Below are 17,879 nucleotides of genomic sequence, written 5' to 3' on the forward strand. Positions count from 1 at the left end.
TCGTCTTCCTCAGATAAAAGTTATATGTCCTTATAATGATGTATTCACATGGACGGTATTCTGCACAGATTTGATGCACAGGATTTTCTTCTGCAGATTTCAATATAAACTAAATGATTGAACACAGCTTCGAATCCTGCGCATCAAGTCTGCGCAGAATACTGTACGTGCGAATAGACCCCCTAATCTGGGGAAGGAGATTAGATCTCTGAATGCGTTTATATTATCGGACAAATCTACGCTTTTTATTTTATGTATGTTGATGGGGTCTTCTTTGTTTTGGGTGCAGTCGGAGCGAAGCACTTTTTGTTTTTTTATTATACAGGTGATGATTCCATATTATTTCCCGACGTTCTCTTTTAATTGGTCATGCCATTTGTTTTATTCCGGCACAGCACTGCATCTATGCATTTTATTACTATAACTTGGTCATGTGATCACTAGTCTCGCTTAATGTGAGTCAAAGGATGTCAATCTTGGGTCAACTGACTTCCTGTGAACTACAGGATGACATCATCACCTATTAAATACCCTCCTGGTAGCTCCCAGACCTGTCCATTTTTAGATCTGTATGTTGCTGCTATTTCTGTAAGATCAGGATTAGAGATGAGCGAATTTACAGTAAATTCGATTTGTCACGAACTTCTCGGCTCGGCAGTTGATGACTTATCCTGCATAAATTAGTTCAGCTTTCAAGTGCTCCTGTGGGCTAGAAAAGGTGAATACAGTCCTAGGAGACTCTTTCCTAGGACTGTATCCACCTTTTCCAGCCCATCGGAGCACCTGAAAGCTGAACTAATTTAGTTCTAATTTAGACAGTTCTTAAAATGGACAGAGATGTCAGCAGAGAGCACTGTGCTCATGATGTCTGCAGAGAGCTCTGTGTTCCAAAAAGAAAATAATTTCCTCTGTAGTATTCAGCAGCTAATAAATACTGGAAGGATTAAGATTTTTTTAATACAAGTAATTTACAAACCTGTTTAACTTTCTGGTACCAGTTGATTAAAAAAAAAAAAAAAAAAAAAGTTTTCCACCAGAGTACCCCTTTAAGTTTTTCCCAACATTGTGTGAAAAATGTGGATATTTTTCTGCAATTGTGCAAATTAGGGTAAAATCGTGTAATTTTTACCACTATTTTGCAAAATCACAGCAAAAACTGCCAAAATATTGTAAAACGTGAACAAAATGCAGTAAGTATTCTTTGTGTGAACACAGATTTAACACTTCAAATCTTGATAAAACCCTTCAATTGTCATTATATGTCATATTACTTTCACCTTTCTTTAAATAAGAAAATGCATCAAAACTGCACCTAATGTGAACCTCGACCCATTTATGAGTCTGAGTTCACCCAAGTGAGTTCCAGTACTAGTGGCCTAATTTGATGATCAGGTGAAGTCATAAATCTCCACACCCTCTGCCAAAGGACTCATGGGAAATGTAGGCAGCAGAATTCCTTTTATGTGAAATTGAATATGATACACTAAGCAAAAAAATATATTTTTTTTTTATGGAGTGCTTTAAAGATTTCTTCAGACCTGTCATGCATGTTTCCACTTTTACAGAAGTAGACACATTTTTTAGTACCCTTTCACTAAAGACAGAAAAACTTATCATTCTCCCTGAAATAAGTTGAAACTTACAAAAGTGATAATAAATAAATATTTACTGAAAATTACCTGATGAATATCAGACATTGCTTTTGAATTGTGGTTCAACAGAATAATTTTAACCTGTTCAGGACGTGGGGTGTATGCATACGCCATGCATCCCGAGTCCTTAAGGACGTAGGGCGTATGCATACACCCATGGGAATTCCGGTCCCCGCCGCTAGCTGGTTGGGGACCGGACCGGGATGCCTGCTGGAATCATTCAGCAGGCATCCCAGCACATCGCCGAGCGGGGTCTTGAGACCCCCCCATGTCGGCAATCTCAGAAAATCGCATGTCAATTCAGACATGCGATTTTCTGCTATTCTGGGCTGATCAGGTCTCTGGTGACCCGATCACCCGGAAAATAGGGATGATCGGAGTTGTCTGTAACACCCCGATCATCCTGCAGGATAGGAGCGAGGTTGCAGTGCTGCGATCTCCTCCTATCCCCTGCCATTAGTCAGAACTGAGTTCTGACCAATGGCAGTGCAGGACAGGGGGTTGCCATGGAAACCCCATGTTCTGCCCACCCCTGGATGTCGGGCAGAACGGGGGGAGAAGATGGAGACTGGTACCTTTCCTGAAGATGGCGTGGGGACCGGGATCCCGGTCCCCACGCAGAGATCCCGCCTCAGGTAGGGAAACGACGGTGGGGGTGGTTGGTGAAATGAAAGTGAAAGTAAAGCGATCTTTACTGTGGCAACCACTAGGAAGGCCGAACTGCAACTCCCAGCATGCCCAGACAGCCAAATCTGGGCATGCTTGGAGTTGTAGTTTTGCAACATCTAGAGGGTCAAAGTTTGGAGACCACTGTTACAGTGGTGCCCAAACGGTATCCCTCCAGATGTTGCCAAACTACAACCCTCAGCATGCCTAGACTGCCAAGGCATGCTGGGAGTTGTAGTTCTGTAACATCTGTCCCTTCAGATTTTGCAATTTTCATGAAATTTTTGAAAATTGCTGCTCTACTTTGAAGCCCTCTAATTTTTTCAAAAAGTAAAAATATGTCCATTTTATGATGCCAACATAAAGTGGACATATTGTATTTGTGAAGGAAAATAAAATGTATTTGGAATATCCATTTTCCTTACAAGTAGAGAGCTTCAAAGTTAGAAAAATGCAAAATTTTCATGAAATTTGGGGATTTTTCACCAAAAAAGGATGCAAGTAACGCTGAAAATTTACCACCAAAATAAAGTAGAATATGTCACGAAAAAACAATCTCAGAATCAGAATATTCGGTAAAAGCGTTTGAGTTATTAATTCGTAAAGTGACGGTGGTCAGAATTGCTAAAAAGGGCTCAGTCCTTAAGGTGAAAAATGGCTGCATCCTTAAGGGGTTAAAAACGAAATAATAAAACTCTCCTGGAGAAAAATGATGGTTCCTGAACTTAATATTTTGTTGCACAACCATTTGAGGCAATCACTGCAGTCCAACAATTTCTGTAACAATGAGACGTCTTCACTTGTCTCCAGGTATCTTTGCCCACTCCTCATAAGATACTGCTCCAGCTGTCTCAGGTGTAAAGATGTCTTCTCCAGACTGCAGGTTTCAGCTCCTTCCACAGATGTTTAATAGGATTCAGATGAGAGCTCATAGAAGCCACTTCACAATAGTCCAATGTTTTGCTCTTACCCATTCTTGGGTGTTTTACCTGTGTGTTTTTGGTCTTTATTCTGTTGGAGGACCCATGACCTGAGACTGAGATCAAGTATCCTGACACTGGGCAGAAATATTTAACTCCGGAATGTCTAAATAGTCATGAGATTCAATTGTACCCAATACAGACTCAAGACACCCTGTGCCAGATGCAGTAAAGCAGCCCCCAAACATAACCGAGCCTCCTCCATGATCACAGCAGGTACCGTGCTCTTTTCTTTGTATGCTATCAACATAGAGTTGATGTGACTTGCCAAAAAGCTCCAGTTTTGTCTCATCTGTTCAAAGGACATTCTCCCAGAAGCGTTGTGGCTTGTCAATATGCATTTTGGCAAATTCAAGTCTCACTTTTTAATGATTTGCTTTAAACAGTGGTCTCCTCCCCAGTCGCCTTTCCTTATGGTTCAAGCAACGATGTATTGTGCAATCTGACACTGATGTCCCTTGACCTTGGATGTTGTTCTGGGCTCTTTGGTTACCATTCGTATTATCTGTATGTTTAATTTGCCATTAATTTTCTTCTTGTGGCTAAGGAGATTGAATATAGTAACGTGAACCTTAACTTCTGAATAATATGTTCAACTGTAGTCACAGGAACATCAAGCTGTTTGGAGATGGTCTTATAGCCTTTACCTCTAACACGCTTGTCTATCATTTTCTTTCCATTCTTTCTGTCACAGCTCTCTCCTTGGCTTTCTGTGGTCTATGTTCAATGTGGTACACACCATGATACCAAACAGCACAGCGACTACCTTTTGCCCTATAAATAGGTGACTTGAGTGATTACAAATTTGGAGGCACCTGTGACACTAATTTCAGGACACACCTTAGTGTAACATGTCCCAGGCCACTAGGAAAAAGGGAATAAGCGCTCCGTAGAACAGTATCGTTTGTACCCAGGGAATGAGTTAGATATACGAATTAGCTCTGGGTGGTTGTGTAAGCACATACACAACAATGGAAAAGGTGTGTAAAATAGATCGTCTGCTGCCCTCTGGAGTAGTACGGCAATAGGATATAGTGGCTTCGGAAAGACCCGGCTCTCAGCGCTGAATGACAGGTGGATAGATTCAAGGTATGTTTATTGACCAGAATGCAACGCGTTTCGCTGCGCATGCGCAGCGAAACGCATTGCATTCTGGTCAATAAACTTACCTTGAATCTATCCACCTGTCTGGTCGTTCAGCGCCGAGAGCCGGGTCTTTCCGAAGCCACTATATCCTATGTCCCAGGCCAGGCCATTTTAATTGTTTTTGTTTTTCAAAATGATTTCATAGAACCACAATTTAGAAGCAATGTCTAATTTTAATCAGACATTGGATTTTTCTATGTTAACTAGAAGAATAACAATCATTCTGTCCATGGCTGTATGTTATATATATATATATATATATATATATATATATATATTTTTTTTTTTTTACATTTTTGACTCAAGTACTAATTTTCTATCGTCTATTGACAATTGACCGATACATAGGAACCTCATAGAGTGAGACATTTTAAGTTAGAGCTAAATGTTACAATATTTATTTTCATGACTTTATTGTTTGCATCTAGCAAAATCCAGGTGAAACATTTTCCTGAATTTTTCTCTCTCTGCCATAATCCCTCTCCCTCCCAAACTATAAAAAATCTCCAGGAAAATAACCTTGTAATGATTTGTTGATTATTCAGTTCTATCTGGATCTTGGACAATTGACTGTTACATCTTCTAGTTCCTTTCTCAAGTCACCATCCAAAGCACATATACTGTATACAATAGCATGTTAGATATCTGCCAAGCGAGGCCTGGAGGTGGTGAGATTGAGCCCTGCAGACAGCTCCAAGCATCTTTTCTTATTGGTTTAGCGCCATCCGTCTGCCGTGTTGCTGTGCCTGCTGAGAAAATGTGAATTCAAACAAAGTCAGAAGCCAAATTCACCCAAAGAGAAGGTGCAGCTGCCTTCCTCCTGATAACACAGTATGGGTCTTATCTCTCTGCACTTGCTAACCTAGGTTGGAAGAGAAGAAGAATGGAAAGGATTATGATGGCTGTGGGAGGAGTGGAAACCAGAAAGGTGAGATGATTCAGAGGGTGTTAGCAATGATAGGAGAAAATAAATACCAGGAAAACGGCCATAAGAAAAAGGCAATTCAGAGCATAATGGGGAATAATTGATACAGTAATGATCACTGGGAATTAGATGATTTAGGACAAAAGCGCAAACGTTGGTTAAATATTGAGGACACATACGTGATATATCATCAGTCACCAAGACTGAAAACTGAAGGTACTAGGTATAAATAAATCTGGATCCTGAACATTTAAATGCTTATTCTTACCCTACAAATCTCTACTCCTTGACTGTAGGTTCTCTCCATCAGTGAGTACAGAACAGTACATGCTCCTTGTACTACCCGCTTCTGTAGACTTTGTGTGTACACAGATCGTTTTCCTTAGAAAGGTGAAGACTACCTCTATATCTTTGGAGTCCACAATGTGTGACGGAAAAATACTCCTCCAAACAAAAGTGGAGGAACAGTAGATGCCCGATGGGCCGCAATGGCAACCCTATTATGGCTTTATTAAAAATAATAGAATTGTAATGTGGCTGTATGTTTTAATGGCTTAAGCATTGCATTGCATTGAAATCAATGCTAAATGCCATTTGGGTAAAGGTTTAGATGGTTTTATGGACTTTTTTTTTAATCATCTTCCATTTAAATGGGTAAACCAAGATCTCAAAAATGCTTGAGGTTTAAGAGAGGCTGAAAAGTGTGCCCAACTTCGGAATTTCCTCCCTTTTTTTCCCATTTACAAGTTGCAAGTTCTCCTACTGAAAATGTCTTAACATTCAGGTACTCATCTAGATACTGGAGACAAATTTATCATTCCCTGCTCAAGTGCAAAGTGACAAAATGTGTGCAATGGGGCAGTTTGTCCAACTTTTTTTGCACAAAGATGGGACTTGTGCAAAAAAAGTCATAATTTTGCCACTCTGTGCTGGAGCAAGGAATGATACATTTTCATTTAAGTTAATACTAGTTACAGGGCATGGCTATTGACTGTTGTCCTTACTTTAAGTATTATTGGTACATTTGTCAACTTGAATGAAAGTTCTACTTCTAACAAGACAATGACCCTAAGCACACAGCCAAGACAGCATAGGAGTAGCTTAGGGACAACTTTGTGGCCCAGTCCTGACCTAAACCTGTTCAAACATCTTTGCCTTCTTCATCAAACCTGGCAGAACTTGGGATCTGCAGAGAAGGATGGCAGGAAAAAGAAATCCAGGTGTTCAAAGGCTGTGGTATCATCCCCAAGTAGACTGAAGGCTGTGGTAGACTGAAGGCTGTAATCAACTAACTACTGCGTAAAGGTCTGAAAAATGCCAATGCAATATTTTCATTTCTGCCTCTATTTACATATATTAGGTTCAAAAAATGAGAGTCCATCAATTTCTATCTATAACCTTACTGTGTTGATCTAGAGAAAGTAAAAAAAAAAAAAAAAACCTTATGAAGCTGATGCCAATTGCCCCCTGACAGAGGAAATATTCCTTCCCGACTCCAAATATGGCGATCAGAATAAATCCCTGGATCAGTGCCCTGTTTCCAGAAATCTAGTTTACATAACTTGCAGTATTACATTTTGTTTAGAAAAGCATCCAGTCCTCCTTTAAACTTATTTATGGAGTCCGCCATCACAGTATCATGTGACAAAGAGTTCAATCCCCATTTGATGATGGTAAAACGTTCTTTTCCTCTAGACGTAGTGGAAAGATCTCTGTACTGTCCATATATTTGTGATTAAATTTGTGTGATAAATCGCCCCTAAGACGTCTTTTCTCTAAACTACATAACCCCAAGCTTGATAACCTGTCTTGGTACTGTTATCCTCCCATATTATCAACGATCTATACTATCGATACTATACTATCTTTGTCGCCCTCCTCCGCACCCTCTCCAGTTTAGCCATGTCTTTCTTATATACAGGTGCCCAAAATTGGAAACAATACTCCATATGTGGTCTGACTAATGATTTATACAGAGGCAAAGTGATGTCCTTGTCATGAGCCTCTATGCCTTGCTTAATCCCAGGACTTTCTTAGCCTTGGCAGCAGTTGCCTGGCACTGATCACTAAAGTTTTGCTTAGTGTCCACCGATATCGCCAAGATGTTTTCGGTAGCAGTAACGTTAGGGGAGATTCATCAAAACCTGTGCAAAGGAAAAGTTGCCCTGTTGCTCATAGCAACCGGTCAGATTGCTTCTTTAATTTTTTTTTTATAGCTATAATGTGTGCCAGATGTCAAGTAAATTAGCTCTACAGCAAAACCTTTGGGTTCCTAATCTAAGGTAGGTGGTAAGGGAGGATAAAATGGGCTAAAAAGAACCAACTATGTAACGCTAGACTATAAATAGGGGGAGGGGGGGGGGTTATTCTGTACTGACAATAATAGTAAGACAGTCATGCTATACCAATGCATTCTCACACTATATAAATATATAAAATTATATATATATATATATATATATATATATATATATCAAGGTGTGTTTACCCCTTTACGACCACGGACGTAAATGTACGTCCTAGTTTGGCAGTACTTCGCGCACCAGGACGTACATTTATGTCCTGTGTATGACCGCGCGCATTGGAGCGGTGCTCTCGTCATACACGGCAGGTTCCGGCTGCTATCAGCAGCCGGGGACCCGTCGGTAATGGCCAACATCCGTGATCGCGCGGATGTCCGCCATTAACCCCTCAGATGCCGTGATCAGTACAGATCACGGCATCTGCGGCAATGCACATGTTAAAATAGATGATCGGATCGCCCGCAGCGCTGCGGCGGCGGCGACCCGATCATCTGTAATGGCGGATGGAGGTCCCCTCACCTGCCTCCGTCCATCTCCCGGCGTCTTCTGCTCTGGTCTGAGATCGAGCAGACCAGAGCAGGAGATAGCCGATAATACTGATTAGTGATATGCTCTATACATAGCACTAAACAGTATTAGCAATAAAATGATTGCTATAGATAGTCTCCCTATGGGGACATAAAAAATGTTAAAAAAAAGTAGAAAAATGTAAAAATAGTAATAATAAAATGCGATAAATAAGTGTCTAAGCAGGGCCCTTGCTGTAGACTTTAACATATATTAAGAATAATATAATATGCAATATTATTAGAATTATTAAAATAATTATGTGACCAGGTAGAAAGTCAATTGTAGTTCATATACAGCCACCTGATAGAAGCAATCTGCGTCTGGAGACAGTAATGAGTTAATACTGAGTTAAAGCTCATACAAGTACAGTTTGTTAGGTAGTTTGATGCTTTGCACCACTCACCACACTGCTGGATGGGTAGAATCTCCGGAATTGATAGTGTGATGTAGCAGGTAGGTGACCAGTGTTCTTCGCTCCTGAGGACTGGCATGCCTGGAAGCCAGGCCAGGGATGATATCCGCGTGATGTATAAGGTCACTGTAGTTCTTGCCGGAGTGGCACAGACTTGCGTCTGGCCGACAAATGGGTTCCGTGTGATGTCGTGAGTGATGATGCGGGACAGCATCCTCGTGGATCCAGCAGTAAATTGTGCGCGCCTGGGTTCCAGCTGTTCCGAATGTGAATATGAGTCTTTTAACAGGGTGGTCTGTATTGTTGTATTTTTGGGGTTTATTAATTGGCTAAACGCATTTCGGGTAGACCCCTTCTTCAGTAGCAATATATCAAGAACCCCATATTTGATTCTGATATATATATATAGTCCATATACTTTGATTGACATGTTTTGGCTCTTTCAAAGATAAGGACTGGATGGTGTGGACTTGTAGGGTTGCTTATATGTAACAATATACACTTTGAGTTACTAGATTGACAACCTAATGTATGCTTGCAGTTATAAAAATAAATAGATGCAAAAACAAATACATAAAAAGTACATAAGATAAGTACAACTAGCCACATTAGATAAAACGAATAAAGTGTTAAACATTATGGTACAGTGGGATACAGTATAGATGTACAAATAGGAAACTGATGATATTAATAACAACGATATCTAAAATAAATATACATATAAATAACTTAATTTGTGCAATATAATTTGTGCAATTTCTGGTACTGGTGGCCAAATAGAATGCAGCACATTCCATAAACCTACTGCAAAAAACTGTTACAATCTGTTTTCAAGCTGCCACCTCTGGCTGTTAAATATCCTGTCTGGTCAGTAGAGAAGATTCAAAAGAAATTGCACAAATAATACCCAATATGTGCTAGAAGCCCAATCCCTTACCAGAAAATTCAAAGAAAAAGGTTATCCTAATAAAGTCCCTCAAAAAGCATAAGAAAAAAAAAAGCATAAGAATTTTTTTTTTAAAGGCTTTTAGCTTTGTAGTATATGCTCAAACTGCAAAATAATACATTTCCCCCCCCCCCCAAAAAAACTGTAAAAATTAGTTCTACAGTAAGGCTAGGTTTCCACTTCCTTTTTTTTTATGGCAGTTTTTGGATATCTGCCAGTGCAGTTTTTGAGCCAAAGTCAGAAGTGGATCAATAAGGGAGGAGAAGTGTAAGTCCTTCCTTTATATTTCCCATTCCTTTTGAAAACATTTCTGGCTTTGGCGCAAAAACTGCAGTGGCAGTATTCCAAAAACTGCCAGAAAAAATACAAAGTGAAAACTTAGCCTAAATAGTTTTAAATGGGAAATTATGGACAACATCTCTTGTAATACAAAAGGTATTAAATACATTATTCAATGCAGCTGTAACAAGCATTTATATTTCTTTTTTATTTTATTTACTATATATATATATATATATATATATATATATATATATATATAACCCTAAGTGATATAGAGCAGGAGTGCAGTAATAACCCAAGGGAGAGATTCACTTGCACTCACCGGTCCTGTGGGAATTGTTGTAGCGGAGATTTCCGTTGTGCTGGGAGATCGCTGGATGAGGGTGCTCAGAGGCTAACAGCCGTTTTCGCACACAGCCGTGCGCTTCTTCCAGAGGCTGGAAGAAGCACAGAATCTCCGCTACAACAATTCCCACAGGACCCGTGAGTGCAAGTGAATCTCTCCCTTGGGTTATTACTGCACTACTGCCCTATATCACTTAACACCCCGGCAGAATAAGTTAATACAGCAGCTACGACTACTCACACCACAGCCTCCTATATTAAACAGCATATTATTAGTGGGAATATTAAGCAGTGCCCTCCAAAACCTTCAACCAATATATATATATATATATATATATATATATATAAATATATATATATTCCTTCTATTCTAGTTGCTCTCTATATATTTTGTTGGAAATTATATGTATATTTATTTTAGAAATTGTTGTTATTAATATCATCAGTTTCCTATTTGTACATCCCACTGTACTATAACTTTTTTTACGCTTTATTCATTTTAACTAATGTGGCTGGTTGTACTTATCTCATGTACTTTTTATGTATTTGTTTATGTATCCACACCATCCAGTTCTTATCTTTGAAAGATCAAAAACATATGTCAAAGTATATGGACTAAATAAGATCAGAATCAAATATGGGGTTCTTGATATATTGCTACTGAAGAAGGGATCTCCCCGAAATGCGTTTAGCCAATTAATAAACCCCAACAATACAGACCACTCTGTTAAAAGACTCATATTCACATTCGCATCAGCTGGAACCTCCTATTTAGGGACCACTGTCCAGGTGCGCGCTATTTACTGCTGGATCCACGAGGACGCCATCTGCCTGCATCATCACTCACCAAATCCTACGGAACCCATTTGTCGGCCAGACGCAAATCTGTGCCACTCCGGCAACAACTACCGTGACCTTATACATCGTGCGGATACCATCTCTGGGCCGGCTGCCAGGCGCGCCAGTCCTCAGGAGTAAAGATCGCTGTTCACCTAGCTGTTACATCCCGCTATCAATTCCGGAGATTCTACCCATCCAGCGGTGTGGTGAGTGGTGCAAAGCACCAAACTACCTAACAAACTGTACTTGTATGAACTCCGAAGCAATCTGAGTCTGGAGACAGTAACGCGTTAATACTATCAGGTGGCTGTATAGGAACTACAATTGACTTTCTACCTGGTCACATAATTCTTTTAATACTGTATTATATTATTCTTAATATATTTTAAGGTCTACAGCAAGGGCCCTGCTTAGACACTTATTTATCGCATTTTAATATCATTGCTTTCCAATAATTTTGTGCGTATAACTAGCCATATTTATTAGTTTTTATACACTATATATCTGGAGGTCTGTATTCTCAGATCTGCCATATGAACCATTCATCACAGTGACATTTTGTTAGCCAGGCGTCCAGGAGCAGGATCTTTTGGCAGCTCGAGAGTCATTTACGAACCAGTAGTCAAATTGATCAGGAGTCAGGGACAGGCAAAATGTTAAAGGAAGGAGGGAGGGATAGTACAATCTATGGCGTCGCACATATAATGTTCCTAATCATCACTAGAGCTGACTCCTCACTCCGTAACCTTCTTACTTGTGAAGGTCAGACTCATATTGTCTGCGGCACAAAAGCCTTGTGTCTCATCTTCTCTTAAATTGCAACAATAATTTTTGTGGTGTTTTAATTTCATGCATGTCTATTCTGCTCACACTCCCACAAGAATGTGGGATGAGATAAATCAACATGGCTACACAAAGAAATGTCCACTCCCGAAAGGATGCCATGGATGTTCTCCGCTGCCTGGATGCATTTAGTAGGGCTACATGTCTGCGATTTCAGAAGGCGCTTTCCACTCCACTTCATTTGCCAGCTGTGATATCAACCTTTTCAGGCACATGTGAGAATGCTGAGCTCATCCCTCTTTTGTGTCCTGTTATCCTTTATCAGTAATTCCTCGGAGAGTGATGTGCTCTTTTCCTCATTGGGAATGATTTAGATATCACAGACAGACAGGCGTGGAGATAACAGCCCAGGCTTTGAGGTGAAAGACTAGAGATCAAAGTGAACTACTTACCTTCTTTTTATAGGTGTGTGTGCACTGGTAAAGTATGGGGGGAGTGGGCAAGTTATGTACAGTAAGAACATTTAGAGACAGCCACCTAAAATTGCATTAAAAAGTCATCTTCTATGGAGTGTGGTCTTCTAGAAGGCCTATACACAGTACGTAATACAGTGACCCCCCCCCCCCCCCCCTTCCCCGACCTACGATGGCCCCGACATACGATCATTTCAACATACAATGGCCTCTCAGAGGCCATGGCATGTTGAAGGCAGCATCAACATACAATGCTTTTGTATGTCGGGGCCATCGCATAAACGACTATCCAGCAGCGCAGACTGCTTCAGCTGCCACCGGATGGCCGTTTACAGTGCCCCGTGTGGTCCGCTGACGATCACTTACCTGTCCTCGGGGCTCCGGCGCCTCCTCGTCGGGATCCCTGCATGGTCGGCACTCTCCATCGTTATCATCACGTCGCTGCGCACGCCGTCCCGTCATCCAATAGGAGCGGCGTGCTTAGCGACGTGATGGCGGCGACGGAGAGAGAGGATGCCGGGAAAGCAGAGGCCTTGCCGGAGCGTCGGGGACACCCCGGGGACGTGGCGACAGCGATGGAAGGCGACATCCCGGGCAGCGGTGACGGTCCAGAGCGGCGGGGACAGGTGAGTACAACTTCCTCTACCAGTGGTCTTCAACCTACGAACCTCCAGATGTTGCAAAACTAAAACTCCCAGCATGCTGGGTGTTGTAGTTTTACAACATCTGGAGGTCCGCAGGTTGTAGACCACTGTCCTATACTTTACATTGCACAGATCCCTCAACATACGATGGTTTCAACAAACGATGGTCCGTTTAGAATGGATTACCATCGTATGTTGAGGGACCACTGTATATGGGGGACTAAAAACATTCACTGCAACTTTGGTCTGGTTAAGGGGGGATCTTTTGGAGAAGTTTCACAGTGTTATATAATACACTGATAATCTATTAAAGGGGGCTCGTATTTATGATATCAGCTGCAGTCACTTTGATCTCCTGATGGATAAATGTGAGGATAGTTTCTCTCTATTGATTCTCCTAGACCTCTCTGCAGCATTTGATGTTGTAGGTCTCAAACTCCTCCTCAGTAGTTTTAGCTTCATTGGTAAAATAACAGTTTTCTTCCTACCTCTCTGACCGCTCTTCAGTGGAACATTTTACGGATCTTATTTTTCCCTTCCTTCTCTTGCTGTCAGGGTTCCTCAGGGATCAGTCCTGGGTCCTCTCCTCTATCATCAGATTTGGTTTCCCTCTTTATGATGATGGCACTCATCCCTATAATTTCCTGTGGTATCACCCCTACACGTCTACAAAATAACAAGTATCTCTCTGCTGTCTCTAACATCTTGTCCTCCCTTTATTTAAAACTAAATATTTCTAAACGTCCTTAAACGTCTCTTCTCAAGACTAAACAATTGTAACTCCTTTAATCGCTCCTCATAGCTAAGATGTTCCATGCCCCATATTAGTTTAGTCGCGCGTCTCTGCACCCTTTCCAGCTCCGCAGTGTCCCTTTTATGGACTGGTGCCCAAAACTGAACAGCATATTCCAGGTGAGGCCGTACCAATGCTTTATAAAGGGGGAGTATTATGTCCCTTTCCCTTGAGTCCATGCCTCTTTTTATACATGACAATATCCTGCCGGCTTTGGAAGCAGCAGCCTGACATTGCATGCTATTCTGTAGTCTGTGATCTACAAGTACACCCAGATCCTTCTCTACCAGTGACTCTGCCAGTTTAATCCCCCCTAAGACATACGATGCATGCAGGTTATTAGTACCCAGATGCATAACTTTACATTTATCCACATTGAACCTCATTTGCCAAGTGGATGCCCAGACACTTAGTCTATCCAAGTCATCTTGTAACTTATGCACATCCTCTATAGACTGTACCGTGCTACAAAGCTTTGGTGTCATCTGCAAAGATAGAAACAGAGCTGTTAATACCATCCTCTATATCATTGATAAATAAATTAAACAACAGCGGGCCCAGTACTGAACCTTGGGGTACACCACTAATTACCGGGGACCAATCAGAGTACGAATCATTGACCACCACTCTCTGGGTACGATCCATGAGCCAGTGTTCAATCCAGTTACATACTAAAGTTTCCAAGCCCAAAGACCTTAACTTACCTGTCAGACGTCTGTGAGGGACAGTATCAAACGCTTTAGCAAAATCCAGAAACACTATATCCACAGCCATTCCTCTGTCAAGGCTTCTACTCACCTCTTCATAAAAGCAAATTAGATTGGTTTGACAACTTCTATCCTTAGTAAACCCATGCTGGCTATCACTTATAATACAATTATCCCCTATGTATTCCTGTATGTAATCCCATATAAGTCCTTCAAACAATTTACCCACAATGCACGTTAGACTTACCGGTCTATAATTGCCTGGCGAAGACCTAGAGCCCTTCTTGAAGATTGGTACCACATTAGCATTGCGCCAGTCCCTTGGCACAATACCAGACACCAGAGAATCTCTAAATATCATGAACAGGGGTACAAATATTACTGAACTTACCTCCCTAAGAACTCTTGGGTGTAGTCCATCCGGTCCTGGAGCTTTACTAACATTTACTTTACTTAACTTACCTTGTACCATCTCTACATTAAGCCAGTTCAGTACATTACATGATGTGTTACCAGCACTGACCTGGCCAATGTCAGCTCCTCCCTCTTCCATAGTGTATACAGAACTAAAGAACCCATTCAGTAGCTCCGCCTTCTCTTTATCGCCTGTGACAACCTCCCTATTATCATTTTATTAAGCTCCTTGTACTGTTTAAATGTTATAGCTGACCCATCAGATGTGTATTTTTTAAAAGCCATTTTTTTGTTGTTTATTGCTCTTTTAACATCATTTGTCAGCCATATAGGATTTAGTTTTAATCGTTTATATTTGTTCCCCTTTGGTATATATTTAGATGTATAGTTATTTAGAGTTGATTTAAAGATGTCCCATTTACCTTCTGTATCAGTATTTGACAACACCTCCCCCCAGTCTATGTCCTGTAGTGCAGCCCTCAGCCCAGGGAAATTTGCCTTTTTAAAGTTATATGTTTTTGCCTTCCCCGCCTGTCTTTGTTTTCTACATTTTAAATTAACTTTAAAGTAACTATATTGTGATCGCTATTACCAAGGTTTTCCCGCACAGTTACATTACCAACCAGCTCTGCGTTGTTGGAAATGATCAGATCCAACAAGGCATCACTTCTTGTTGGGTCCTCCACAAAATGGCCCATAAAATTATCCTGCAATAAATTTAGGAATTGTCGCCCCTTTGTAGTTTTGAGGGACCACTGTATTTTCATCTCAATGTGTGGTATTACCATAACTCCTAAGCAGCAAGCTCACTGTCTTCAGTTATGCTAGATTCAGAGATTCAGTCCATTTCACCTTTTGAAATAGCAAAAACTTTTTGTGGCTCTGATTTAATATCTCATTGACTATTGTTTTTCCATATAGGCTTTCTCTTCTCTAAACTCTCTCCTCTTCAGTCCGTCATATACGCAGTAACCAGACTCCTCTTCCTCTCCAGCCGCTACACGATGCCTCCCCCTGTGCCAGTCGCTACACCGGTTACCTATTCAGTCCAGACTACAGTACAAAATCCTCAGTCTCACCCACAAAGCTCTCCCAGTGCTGCACCTCCCTACATCTCCTCTGGGGAGGGTTAGTCGTTGCGGGCTGTCCATCTTCACCGGGAGGCCCCCTTCTCCACTTCGGGCCGGCCCCGGACTAGTGACGTTGCCTTGATGACGACGCACAGGGACATTCATGCGCAATGACGGACGTCCCTGTTCGTCGTCGTCAAGGCAACGTCACTAGTCCGGGGCTGGCCCGGAGCGGAGAAGAGGGCCCCCCCCCCGGTGAAAATGGACAGCCCGAAACGATTACCAATCCCCACCGGACGGTCCCTGCATCATAGATGGCCCGGAACAGCTCACCCTTCCTTCCCACCGAGGGGAGGTGTGTAGAAAACTAATGGGGGGTCTGGATGATGACGAAGGCTGCAGTGGTCTTATACCTGCGGACCTCCAGATGTTGCAAAACTACAATTCCCAGCATGCCCGGACAGCCATGCTGGGAGTTGTAGTTTTGCAACATCTGGAGGTCCGCAGGTTGAAGCCCGATGAGAAGAGATTGACAGGCGGAGAGTTCACTTGAGTATAAGCCGAGGGGGGCGTTTGGCTTATACTTGAGTATATACGGTACTCCTAGTTTCAGTAAACATACTTACTGACCAAGACAAAGCTCAAAAAACTAGGAGGGCACATAGCCTCAGGTACAACATTTTTTTTTTACCTTTTATAGTTAAACAACAAAAGATTAGCATTTTGATCCAAAGGTGTTTGTTTACCTCTGCTGATTCAATGCCACAGTCCTCTCCTTATCTCTACATTAGGCCTATACTGCAGCACAACTGCTTAGAGGAGGGAAAGATCACAGCGCTATGGACCCTTCATTTGCTGGATTGGTTAAGGTTCCAAAGGTTAGACCCTCACCTAGAGATATGTCATCAATTTCTCAGATGGGAATACCCATTTAACCCCTTGGGGACGGAGTGCATTTTGACGCTAAGGAGGGGAGCATTTTTTGCAAATCTGACCTCTGTCACTTTAAGCATTAATAACTCTGAGATGCTTTTACTTATGAATTTGATTCTGAGATAGTTTTTTTCGTGACGTACTTTATGTTGGTGGTAAATTTTTGTCAATACTTGCATAATTTGTTGGTGAAAAATTCCAAAATTTCATGAAAAATTAGAAAATTTTGCATTTTTCTAACTTTGAGACTCTCTGCTTATAAGGAAAATAGACATACCAAAAAAATTATATATTGATTTACATATGCAATATGTCTACTTTATATTTGCATCATAAAGTTGACATGTTTTTACTTCTTGAAGACATTAGAGGGCTTCAAAGTAAAGCAGCAATTTTCCAAATTTTCATGAAAAATTCAAAATCTGAAACTTTCAGGGCCCAGTTTGAAGTGAATTTGAGGGGCCTTTCTGTAAGAAATCCCCTATAATGCACCCCATTATGAAAACAGACATTCAGAAAGTTTGTTAACCCTTTAGGTGATTCACAGGAATATCAGCAATGTGGAGGAGAAAACTCAAAATCCCCAATTTTTTACACTAACATGTTCTTGTAGCCCCATTTATTTTATTTTTACATGGGGTAAAAGGAGAAAAATCCCCCCAAAATTTGTAACCCAATTTCTCTCGAGTATGGCAATACCTCATATTTGCATGTAAAGTGCTCTGGGAGTACACAACATGGCTCAGGAGGGAAGGAGCAACTTTGGGATTTTGGAGAACGAATATTGCACTTAATTTTTTAATACCTCACAGGTGATTGACGACTTGAAAATGAAAAAAAAAAATGTTAACACTAAAATACTTGTGTTACCCCAATTTTTTCATTTTCACATGGTGTAATAGGGGAAAATGTGCCCCAAAATGTTAAACTCCATTTCTCCCAAGTAAGGAAATACCCCATATGTGGTCATAAAGTGCTCTGCTGGTGCACTAGAG

This window comes from Hyla sarda, chromosome 5, assembly GCF_029499605.1.
Source record: "Hyla sarda isolate aHylSar1 chromosome 5, aHylSar1.hap1, whole genome shotgun sequence".
In the NCBI taxonomy this organism is placed as follows: Eukaryota; Metazoa; Chordata; class Amphibia; order Anura; family Hylidae; genus Hyla; species Hyla sarda.